General features: G+C 41.3%; 1 long non-coding RNA gene across 7 annotated transcripts; it reads left to right on the top strand.

Moving 5' to 3' along the window:
- The first annotated feature begins 3,083 nt into the window (after positions 1 to 3,083).
- LOC123043426 (uncharacterized) lies at positions 3,084 to 8,546 on the top strand. Of its 7 annotated transcripts, none has more exons than XR_006419183.1 (7): positions 3,084 to 3,113; positions 3,191 to 3,266; positions 4,086 to 4,645; positions 5,193 to 5,256; positions 5,380 to 5,497; positions 7,282 to 7,363; positions 7,534 to 8,546. It is a non-coding gene; the product is annotated as an uncharacterized lncRNA (long non-coding RNA). The 7 variants fall into 7 exon arrangements; XR_006419184.1 differs by lacking the exon at positions 3,084 to 3,113 and having other exon boundaries at positions 3,122 to 3,266; positions 7,534 to 7,701; positions 7,901 to 8,546; XR_006419181.1 differs by lacking the exon at positions 3,084 to 3,113 and having other exon boundaries at positions 3,122 to 3,266; positions 7,534 to 7,701; positions 7,776 to 8,546.
- The last annotated feature ends 4,135 nt before the right edge of the window (positions 8,547 to 12,681 follow it).

Below are 12,681 nucleotides of genomic sequence, written 5' to 3'. Positions count from 1 at the left end.
AGCTCGGCGAACAAGCGAAGCAATCGTGCCCCCCACTCAAGGTGCCTGCTAGCGACATCGTCGATCCGAGGATGGTGCCCGGTTATGGCAATCCTGCAGATTACCTGCCCGACGATGTACATTATGATTTCTTGGAGGTGCAGATACAAAGATACGAGTACGGGAAGCCTCTCGTCAAAGATGAAAGTTCTCTATCAACGATGATGCGAAGATTGCATGATTGGTACATGAAAACCTGCAAAGAGTCTGAGGGGAGGAGTACTTTGTATGTGAGAGTTAAAAAGGAGCATGACCTCCTTGGAATTGAACTGTTGCCTATTCCATTTGAGGAGTTCTATCAGTTTTTCAATCAATTGGCCATCGATAAAGCAACGGTCACCTGCTACTGTCTGTAAGTAGTACTACTTCTGTCATTAAGTCTCTCTATATAACTCAACCTTTTCATTGCATGTATTTATAATTATCCTCACTATATTATGCAGATTGAAGATCGCCGAATTGAAGAAAAGACAAGTGGGAGATATTGGGTTCATTAACACGTATCTCATAGATGCAACTGAGGTTCAATATCGTGCCCAAGAAACTGAGGCCAACTTGCTATGATCGTTGGAAATAAATGAACACAAAGATATAATACTCTTTCCTTACAACTTCAAGTGAGTGTTACTGTCTTGTGGCATATTCGATTTCCTTATTAGTCCAGGTTATAGTAATGTAATATTGATGAGTTATGCATGTGTGCGCAGCTACCACTATATTCTCCTAGAGATTAAGCTTGAGAAGGGAGTAGTAACTGTCTTAGACTCCAAGCGAAAAGATCCCAAGAAGTATGCGGACATGACTGAAATGCTCGAGAAGTAAGTTAAATCGATCATTATCCACCATATCAGCAACTTTGTTCATTTCTGATATCAAGTAATTATTTTCTTTGTATGGCAGGGCTTGGAGAAAATTCACCAAAAAAGCTCCGGGACTACCGAAGAAGCTGCAATTTAGGCACCCGAAAGTAAGTACTATATAGTAGCATATTCCACGCATCTCCTAGTGATTCAAGCGCTAGTTTCATCAATACCATTTAGCATGCTTGCTAATTATCAGTTTGATTGACCTCTGTTTCTTGTAAAGTGGTTGTGGCAGGAACAAGGAAATGATTTCTGTGGATACTACATTTGCGAGTCCATCCGCCACACGACCTGTGAGCGGGGCTACTCCGACAAACAATATGAAGTGCGTAAATAACAATATTCACAATTTTATTTTATTACCATCATTTGTGTTGAGTTTCATACATTCATATATATATGTGGTAGCTGCGCACACATGTATGTATGTATGTATTGACCCCCTTCTTAAAATTAGATGTTTCGGATGCGGGATGAACTCCTAGCACCAGATCGCATGCGAGCAATTCAAGAGGAATTGGCGGCATTCTTTCTTGACCACGTGATCGTTGAAGACGGAGAATACTATGTGGACCACGCGTCCGTATTTTAGGAGATTATATATTTGTAAAAGATAATTATTGTATATATGTAGCCGGTAGTGTCGGATAGATATACGAGAACTTGTTGTTCGACCAATCTCTCGGAGAAGGAGAGGTGGTCGATATCACTTCTCTCTGTATGCATATATGTTCATGACGATCTTCTGTTTGCTTACTAGCTAGCTAGCGTGTCTAGCTAGTCCTCTCTATACGTATGTATGGTACCTAGCGTCGACCAAGCACGGACAGGACACTTCTCTCTATTAATTAGCTAGCTATATCACAATATATGAAACACCTAAATTAGCCCCCCAAAACCCCCCAACCCCCCCCCCCTTTTCAAAAAAAAAACCCCAGCCACAGAAATGCTGACGCGTGGATGCCTATTGGTCCCGGTTGGTGCCACCAACCGGGACCAAAGGCCCTCCTGCCTGGGCTCAGCGGACAGGCCACGTGGAGGCCCATCTGTCCCGGTTCTGGATTGAACCGGGACTAAAGGGTCAGGGCATTAGTACCGACCCTTTAGTCCCGGTTCATGAACCGGGACTAAAGACCCTCACCAACCGGGACTATAAGCCCTTTTTCTACTAGTGCCCCAAACCTTTTATCTTTTGGTCTACTTCAATATCTCATACTATATAAAATATGGTGAAATACATGTATCCACTTCCTAATTCTCAAGGACTTGAGGATTATGAACGGGTTAAATGTGGAGAAGTGCTTCGTATTTATACTAGTACACTAACTACTGTAGCTATATATAGTCATATGACTTTGGTGAACCTTCCTAACTTTGTCATCCGAAGGGCAGTCATACATCTTGAATAATCATGGCCTCTATGCTGAAGCGGTGGGCAGACGAGCACATTTATGCACGAGAGAAATTTCAAAGTGGATGAAATGCCCACCAATAAATTGTGTTAAAGATTTCTCCCAAAAAAAGTTGTGTTAAAGATATATTACCTCCATTCCTACAAATATGACATTTTGGTAGTTCTGAAACGGAGGGAGTACTTTAGAAGTCTCGTAATATAGTAACACATTTTTCATGCGCTTGTATTGTTGCTCCCACTCTCATGTGAACAAATGAGCATGAAGGTGATGAGCAGTCATACATCTAGTTGGAGAAAAGCCGGTGAAAATCTGCAAGGGTCAAACCAACGGCCATGATGAAAATTGTACGTGTTTCTTGTTAGGCAAATCATGCAGTGCATGTGCCTTTACTTCCAACTATAAAACCCAATAAGAGTCGCGGTATGGGCGCCTCCTCGCGCGCTCCACCTGTCCCTATTTTACTGTGTCGATTTCTTTTAACCGGAAAAAGTGGAAACGAAGGGAGCTAGCTCGCGTGAGACAAATTACCCAGCCCCCGTTCCCCATTCGCCGCCCCCTCCTCCCCGATTCCTCTCCCTCCCCCTCTTCCTCGTCTGCCGCCGCCACCACTCACCGGAGCCCTCCCCCACCGCCGCCGCCGCCGCTGCCGCCACCGCCAGCGCCACCATCAGCGCCCTGCCCCAACAGCCTGCAACCAACCCCCTCTCCTGCTTATCTTATCCCCACCACTGGCAAGCTCCCCCGCCCCCCCCCCCCCCCCCCCCCACCTCGCCCCAGATCGAACGCCATGGACAAGGTGCTCTCTCCATCTCTTTTGTGTTCGATTTGGAGTTGGTTCTCCGTTCGTGAAGCTCCCTCTCTTCTCTGCTACAGGAGAGCATCTCTCTCTGATCATGAAGCAGCCCCAACCCTAGCCCTTCTTTGGCCATGGCGGCTGAGTAGGCAGGAGGTACGAACCCCTCCTCCCCTCCCAAAACCAGCTCCTGAGTGTGTTCTTCATCCCCTTATGTGATGTGTGCCTCTGCGTGTCGAGCCATGGTGAATTTTTCTATGTGTGCTGGACAATGAGCCATGGCATTTTCTAGGGTTTTATTTACTGTCATGCTACATCTGTTTGTGCTTGGAGAGTTGTAAGGTTTTATCTATGGTGAGGATTATCGTCTTATTTATCTAATTCACACTTTGTTTTTTAGATATATTTGTTACATCCGTTTTCAAGCATGTGACTATGATCCAATTTGTGCAAGAGCTCCTCGACTTACATGATGCCTCACGCCCGCTAACGGACATGGACCGTGCAAAGTAAAAAAAAAAAACGGTTATGTAGACTACAATGTTATTGGCTGCAGGTAGTTGACTAATTTCTTTCATACCCATTATATATGTAGATAAAGAAAGCACTGCGTGGTGTTCGTGTTAAAACAAACCACCAGAAAGACCAAATCAGAAAATAGAAGATAACAGGAATTACTCCTGTCCACATTGAGCCAACGGAAGTAATAATCTTTTTCGTATGATGTTATATATTCGATTTTGTCATTAGTCCCTATGTTCTAGAACAGCAAATTAGCCCATTGTATTGCTGGAAAGATGTGGCTTATAGACTTGAGGCCTTTGTTGCTTGTTTGTTCATGTTGGTGTGTGAGAAATTGGGTAGATGAATAGCTTTGCATACAACATTCTACCTGAGGCCCATGCATTTGATATCTGTAGGTGGTTACTTTCTCTCTCTAATGTTGTTTTACTCCTGTTATTTTGTTGTTGTTAGATTTCCTGTTGATGAGAGAGGAACAATAATGCCAGTCGTTCAGTACTTCAAGCCTTCAAGGACATATACAACTGCAATCTGCAGTATACTACTTGGCCCTGCCTGCAGTCTGGAAGTGATTATCGGCCTGTATATTTGCCTATGGAGGTACTGTATCTATCCATGAATGCTTCCTCATGTTTTAATTAGATAGCATTTGTCCAGTGTTTCCTACAAATTGGTTGTAGGCATGCAAGCTTGTTGAAGGGCAAAGGTACTCTAAGAAGTTGAATTATAAACAGGTCACCAACGTACTTAGAGCTAGTTGTCAACGTCCCCAGCAGAGGGAGCAAAGCACTCATGAGGCACCTGTATTTAGATGCTGTGAATACTGATAGTAAATTATTTTTTCTTATAGTCTGGATCATCTGCTGCACATTTGTTAATTTTTTTGATGACCAGATTTAGCTAGGCAATTTCATGAGTGGGTGCCTGTACAAATTGCTCGAGTATTTTCAGCCACGTCAATGTCCAGCACCTCTTGTAACAATATGGACGGCCACTACTTCTTCGGCTCAAGCGTAAGATCTCGTGTTCACTCTTCTCATCTGTTGATGATATAGAAATTTCTTGCTATCTTTCACACCTTCCCACCTACATATTTCGAATCATGAACTAGCACTATGTGTGTTTGCATATACATACACACAACACACTTGAAATGCTGCGTCGATAATCCTTTTAATTTGATTTGTAGATTCTGATATGAACAAACTAGAATTTGAACTTTAATATGAAGTTGCCGACAATGGCCCCCATTTGGTTTGGAGCACTAATTGCCTGCTGCTGGTAGTGCACTATTTCATTGCTTTAGATGTGGCCCTTCATTAAATTTAGTTTGTAAAATATCATAATCAGACGTGCTTTATTAAGAAAATACTACTGAGATATGGCTACCTTACACTGTCTAATCAAAATAAATTTAGGTTCTTACAGTAGTATACTTTTGGCTTCTTTAGTTTGGACAAGCTAGCCATATCTGCTTGACTACCATGACCTCTGGTCTCAGTTATGACGATCATATTATCTTGGTTCGCATAGTAGTACATGATTTTGCTTGTCATTTAGGATCGACCCCTTCACCGGCGATGAATCGACGTCCGGAGCTCTACAGAAACTACCAGCATGACAGGTAACCTGATCCATCCCTGCTCTAATTCAAACACGGCCATTGAATCGAATTCGTTGCTCCTGCCCTATGTCCGCCGTGCGCTGTGGATTTGTATTTAATGCTGGTTTTGGATGGTGTATGCAGTTGCAAATACGAGGAGCAGTGCAGGTTCGTGCACGCCAACTCTAACCAACAGTGAAGCCCAACCAATTCAGGTTTTGGTACCGGGAGCAGGCAACAGCCGCAACATATTGTTTAGTAGGTATTACTATTAACCATGGAAAGCTAAAAAATTGTCGGCACATCATCTACTCTATAAGATTCCCTCGGAAGAAAATACTTTATAAGATGCTAAATCTATTAATCACACTTGAAATCCTTGGTTTCAGAGGCATGCTAATTAATCAATTGAGCAACAACTCAATCCTGGAGGTAGTGCAGGATTATGGAAACTATTTTATGATTTCATAATTTTTCTTTTCCATCTTCTTTCAGTTCTTACCCATTGCTCTGCTTTTGTATTCTGCTATCCTCTGTTGTAGTTTTGTGAGTTTATCTGTTGTTAATCCACCAACAGAAGGAATGCAACAGAAATGTGCATGTTAATGCTTACTAGATACATGATTTCTTTCTTCCGTAGACGATCCAAATATGGGCATGTATACTTCAAGACTTAATTCTAACCAGGCGCTAAGGAAATCCGCTCTGAACTAAGTAGGAAGAACAGAAGCAACAGCGTACATCACGAAGATAGGCACAGATAAATGGATGCATTCCAATCCTTCTAATCCAAATATAGAAAAGCATCCTATTAGATTGGTCACCACAGGGTGAGTGTTATCTAACTTACGGATTTAGAGTGTGATGCTAATTAAATTACACGCACAACCAAATTATTTATTTTTACTTTCATAATAGTAAGATATGACTTCTGAAGACTTTGTCGTATGTTCTTGCGTGATTTTTTTTTTCATAAATGGGTCTTCAATTTTATCTTCAAACCTTTACATGCCATCAATAGTTTTGGAGATATCCATGCGTTTGGTGCCAAATTATCATTTGGTGTGGCGATCATGACCAATGGTAATGTTTTAATAGGCTGGAAACCTCCATCATTCGTCTAGCTACAAATTTCAAACTAATGTCATATATGCGAGTGTCAGCATCAGTGGAAACACTGAGACCTATTCTGTGAGAAATATGAAATATGTTTTGGAAAACATGTGTCATAAGTTAATCATGGGAAAAAATAAATAAAAAGATATCTTCTTTTCACGTTTTATTTGTTTTGCTTATATACCTAAAAATCAGTGGCATTTCTTTTTCTATTTTTTGCTGGGAAGTAGCCAATGTATAGTGTTGCTTCACTTACTATGCTATAAGCCTTTTTTGGGCATTAACTCTGCTGCCAAAGGCATATGTAAGCCTTAGATATATGCACTATAGAAGAAATGTGGAATGTTCTGTTAAAGCGTCACAACATCAATAAGAATCTTGCACGCTGTTTAGATGGTCGATGGAGAGATCAAGCAGACTTTTCCCACTAACTTTTTGTCGTCTGTGTCCAGTTTGACGCAGGCTGCCTCCGAACAGCATGTTGCTTATGTACAAATCTTGGAAAAAACTAATCCTGGAAGCATCCTTTGAATATCAGTACAAACCGGTGCAATTTTTTAGATTGATGTTTCCTGTTGCTCATCAATATAGGTTGCTTTGCCTCTGTCTATGGTGTTTTTTTTTTCTGGATGGAATCAGCTTCCTGAAGAACCATCATGTACCTTATCCTAATAGTTTGTTTATATATGTTAAGAAATGCAATTCAAGGGACTCAACCAGCAAAATGGAGTTTTGATTGGGTAATTTAATTATAGCCTTGATTACCATTGTCAATTTTGTCGTGTAACAACTAACAAGGTATTGGCTTGCATACATGCAATTTTTAGCAAACATTATTCTTAGGAGGTCTCTATACTTATCATTTAACTGCAACAAAGAATTCAAGCGGTGCTGATACAATTGCTGATCACTTGATCTGATGCTTTGCAGAGTAACCACTGAGAATATGAAAGAGAGCTTGCAATTCCATTCGTCAATGTGCAGTGGCAGGGAACACATTTACATTTTGTAGGTACGTTCTGGTTCATACTTTCATAATTTGTCGTTGCTTTCCACTTTGTTTATGCAGATGTCTGTTCGAGCAATGCATTAGCATATTTCATGCCCACATAATCACAAAATAATTTCTTTAAGATTTCATTTTCCATTGCTTGTTTGGTATTAATATGATAACTGACATAGACACACAACAAGCTAACAATGACATCAAGTTGTCGCCGCGCTGGCGACATCAACGGATGGAGGGTACGCCTGCTGCAGTGGACTTTGTCATCTCATCAGCATGCTCGCCCGTGACAGTACACGGAAGCTTTCTCTTGCTGTTGAAATCTCTGAAGAATTTTATGGAAGGTTTATTTGTCTCCTTCCACTCCAAATTTCGATTTGACATTTTATGAATCTAACTCAAAACCACTTGTTTGTAGATTGCATCAAGGGGGATATATTGGTTTTGAGGCACCATCACTTTTTTGTTTAGGAGTAGTTTTGCTGCTTTGTTGATAAGCATACTGAAGGTATTATTTCATTTTCATGACGAGGGCGGCGGCAGGGGTTGCTGCAGCTCCAGTGTGGCCCTGGAGCTCGTGGTGTGCCTCATACTGTACCTTAACTACCTGTACGTCTGATGGAGCAAAAGGGACGGTGTGCATCGAACGGGTCCGGGTCGATGAGGAAGAGGACCGGCAGAGGGGGCTCGACAAGGTGTCACATTCAAAAGGCGCGGATGCATGGTTGCGGCAGCGACGCATGGTTGCGGCAGCAAGGTCGGGGAGGCGTGTGCAGTCTACCTGGGCGCCATGCAGGATGGATACGGCACGGCGGCCGGGCCGACAAGGAGCATTTTCATTATTATGGAAAATGATGGATAGCAAAATCCACAAGATCACCAGCCGAGGGCATGTTGCTGGCAGCTATGCCCATGCCAGTGTTGGCAGCTATGCCCATGCCAGTGTTCAGATTCAAGGGGGTCGCGCGATGGCGCAAAGATTGGTAGCCACTGCTTATGTGTTGCTTCATCATCATGCCTTGGAAGCATGGGTGGCTACCGCTGCTTGATGGTTAGCCATCCAGTACACAATTATTTTTTGTTAGCTTGTTTCAATTGGAAGCAATAATTTTTTGCTATGACTTCTAGATTGTAATCCTTCTTGACTTTTGAATCAGTGATAAGTGTAATCCTACTTGACTTTGCATCAGTGATAAGTGATTCAATGAGTTTGTAATTAAATTCATAGTTGGTGATATCTGGCATGTGTACACATAAAAACATGGAAGGGGTGCGCCCTACCTGGCACCGCTCAGCTCCCGCTCAGGAGGCGCATCAGGGTGCGCCCCAACCACTAGTATGTACCAATAGTAATCACCTAACTGGCTCATGCATTAAGTTGTCTATACCATGGTTGTTTTTAACAATGTTTCAAGCGAAGCCAGGTTTCACAAATAAAAATACAATTCATGCGAGAGTAAAATATGGTTATGAGTTTGTGAGTAACAGTTGTGATTTCAACATGTACTACAAATACACTAATACCTTAATTACGTCATACGTAGTTTCTTGTGTCACAAAGCAAGCAAGCATACAGCTAGCTGGAACGAACCCAAAATCAAGCAACACGGATGAATACAGTATTTTTTGTGTTGTAAGTATAACTACATGCCAGATAAGTTAAACTATGTTTTACCGTTGCACATATGTCCTTTTAAAGAGAAGGGGTTGAAACCCCCGACCCCTCTCCATTCAAAGATGCACACACTGTCAACTATATTATTCAACAAAGCCTGACAAAACAAATACATGGATCGACTCAAAGCCGCATTCTTGGTGAGCTCTCTCGCTACACCTACAACCTTGATGATGTACCTGATCTCGCACAAACGCACACCATCTAAACTGGTGGACTCACCAAGCCGCCCAACGTTGAGTCGTGAGCACCAACCGGTCTAGCAAACCATCAGCACACACACCACATGTGCATGCTCTAGAATCCGTTAATCTTCCGTCATCCCATCTTCACGAGGGACCAACGCATTCACCTTGTCAAGCCCTATTGCCGTCGACTCCAGCATGACGCCAAACAGCGCCATCATCCTGTGTGCGTCCATCACTGATACCCCACTGCGCCACGCCGCCGGGACCCGTCGTCATCGATGCAGTAGATGCAACACCGTTTCACCTCTTGTCCCCTCCAGCCAGCACCTGCTTCAAAATGATGCCCCCATATATGCTTATCAAAACCAGTTTCGCACGGCACTACTCTGATTTGCACTGTATGGTGGACACCAATGAGTAGCGAGGCACAGCCGGGCCCTACACATTCCTGTTTAATATCCTCTTCTATAAATTTCCTATCTTACATCACATTCTCTTCCCTATTGACCACCACAGACCAAAAAACATTGGCTAATTGTATTGGTATTTTCCCATCAAAAGAAGTTGTACTAGGATTTTATTCTCTTCCCAAAAAATCCCATGAACCCATTTCCCACTAAGTTTCTTTTTTTACATTTTTTAAAAAAATTTCGTGTTGTTTTAATCGGGCAGTCATTGCTTGGCACTTATTTCTTTGGGATGTGGGGGCAAGGTTTTTAATTTCGGAATCAAAATCATTTCGGACCTCACTGAAATGTGCGAAAATTTCGGAAATTTCACATATTTTGTAAAATATTTCAGATTTTAAGATTTCAAATTTCGTTTAATTTGATTGAATTCTGACATAATTTAAATATTTTTTGAAAACAGTTTGAAAATGCCTCGAAATTTCGGAGGTAATAATATTTCAGACCCCACTGAAATAGCGAAATTTCAACCCTGTGTGGGGGTGTACGATTATTGGGTGCACCCTCTTGTCCCGCATGTGCCCTGCATGCATTCCTTTTGATGTGACTACATACGATTATTGGATGTCTCTTTCCATTCAGCGCTGTAATAAGTCACTCTACCTTAGGTCTGTTAGGCTACTTTCAATGCATGGGTGCTTACATGAGGTGCTAAGCACATTAAAAACTTTAGCAACTAAAGCCCTCAATGCATAGGTGCTTAACTTGTTGGTGCTAAGCATCCTTCATTTAATGATTTTACAACTAAAATTTTTCATACATTGGTGGGCTTCTTCCATTTAAGTGTTTTGCCTAGGTTCTCGTGCTTGGCATTGTTTCTTCCTGGGGTCACCATACTCGTCTCTCTCCTCATAACTACCTTGCCACATCAGATTTTTTGCCTACATGGCAGCCTTAGCACCTACACAAGGTGGAGTATTGGGAGGGGCCTTACAAACCATACCATTAATTAGGTCCCCGTAACGAGGTCATCCTCTTTTTTATTCTTTCTGATTGGTTACATCATGAAAGTATGTTGTTTGCCATCTCCTTCTAAAATCAATCTCTCTCTCTCTCTCTCTATATATATATATATATATATATATAGACGGTCTATTCTGCTAATATTAGCAGAATAACTATTCTGCACACCACTTCCGCACTGCACGCTGGACGCAAGTGCATGTCATTCTCTGAACCAAGTGTGTTGCACTACTCACACGAGTGAACTTCTCGTCGGAAAAAAATTGCACGGGTTATTTTTTCGGTATTGTTTTCGCTCTAATTTTTAACCGTTTATCGGAATAAGGCGTGTAATATACCGTTGAAAAGCTATGGATTAGGCGCAACTTCAACATGTTGAACACTTTTCGAGATTCCACACGGTTTAAGAGCAGTTTTAAAAATGGTGCGGCGGATGACGAGTGGCAGCAAGCGTTTTTTCGCGTTTTTTTTCCAAACCGCTTGTTGGAATGAAGCAAATGATACGCCGTTGGATAGATATCATCGAGGCGCATCTTTTTCATATATAAATCTTTCTCTAATTCTTTACGCTTTAAGATCAGTTTCAAATTTACTAAATCGCGGAATTCTGTTTTTCAAGTTTTTTAAAATTTTCGGTACTGTTTTCGCTCCAGTTTTTGAACCGTTCATCGAAACGAGGCGTGTGATACGCCGTTGAAAAGCTACGAACGAGGCGCAACTTTCATATGTAGAACTTGTTTCCAGATTCATTACGATTTTAAATTAATTTCGAAAACGGTGCAGCTGCCGGCGAGTGACAGCGAACGTATTTTCGTTAATTTGTTCAAACCGTTCATCGGAATGATGCAAATGATACGCCGTTGGAAAGATATCGACGAGGCGCAACTTTTTCATGTAGAACACTCTCTCTAATTCTTTACGTTTTAACAGGAATTTCGAATTTAACGAAATGCGGACACTCTGTTTTTCACGACACCCAAATCAACGTGGGTACTTCATCCGACTGAAAACCGCACTGCAACGGTCGAAAAACTGCACTTCATCGGACAAACAAGTGCACTGCAAGTTTTTTTTTGTGGGACGTAAATTTTCCCAAACGAGGTGGAGTGCACTGATTCAGACGAAAAACTGCACTGCATCGGACGAGCAAGCGCACTTCATGATTTCTTTTGTCGATTTTAAATGCATGTTGTTTTTAAATGGAGTGTACTGAAAGTCGTTCCTGTTGGACTTTTTTAGGCCAAAATGCACTGCATTTTTGCATGTTTTGTAAATTCTTTTTATTTGAAATGTACCATACTGAAGAGTCATTCGTAGTGCATTTTTTTCAAGACCAGAGTGCACCGCATTTACATGATTTTTAGTGCGTTTTTTGTTTTAAAATGTGTGTACTAAAAAGTCCTTCATAGTGGGTTTTTTTGTAGACTAAAGTGCACTGCATTTGTCATGTTTTTAATTGCATTTTGTTTGAAATGAACTGTATTGAAGAGTGCTCTGTAGTGGACTTTTTTTATACGCAAAGTGCACCGCATTTTCTTCCTAGTTTTTTACTGCACAATGGAAACATAGCGAACCTTATGAAGAAACTTCAACCTTTTTGCTGCATTTTTGTTCCATTTTTTCAAAATACTAGTGATAACTTCCTGCATGAACGGGTCAAGTGTACTGCAACATTTTTTATTTTGCATAGTGAACCACGTAGATTTTATAAAGCAAACCACAAAGATTTTAACAATGGACTACAATAGTATGAAAAAATGTACTTCTTCGGTTCACCGAGTACACTGCTTTTATAAAGAAAAGATTTTTTACAAACTAAGTAATGCAAGCGTACTGCATCAAATTTGTTCTTTCATTGTTATTTTTCTACACATGGCAACAAAGTGCACTGCTTAAAATAAATTTAATTTTTAATGCAGCAACACACTGTACTGCAGTTAGAGGGTTACTTTTTGTGAACCGAACTGCAGTAAAGACACCGATTTTTGCACTGAATTGACAAAACAGAAATGAATGCGTCCTCAACTGTAC

This window comes from Triticum aestivum, chromosome 2B (genome assembly GCF_018294505.1).
Source record: "Triticum aestivum cultivar Chinese Spring chromosome 2B, IWGSC CS RefSeq v2.1, whole genome shotgun sequence".
NCBI classification, from domain to species: Eukaryota; Viridiplantae; Streptophyta; class Magnoliopsida; order Poales; family Poaceae; genus Triticum; species Triticum aestivum.
The sequence above is the reverse complement of the archived record's forward strand: the minus strand, read 5'-3'. Positions and strand labels throughout refer to the sequence as shown.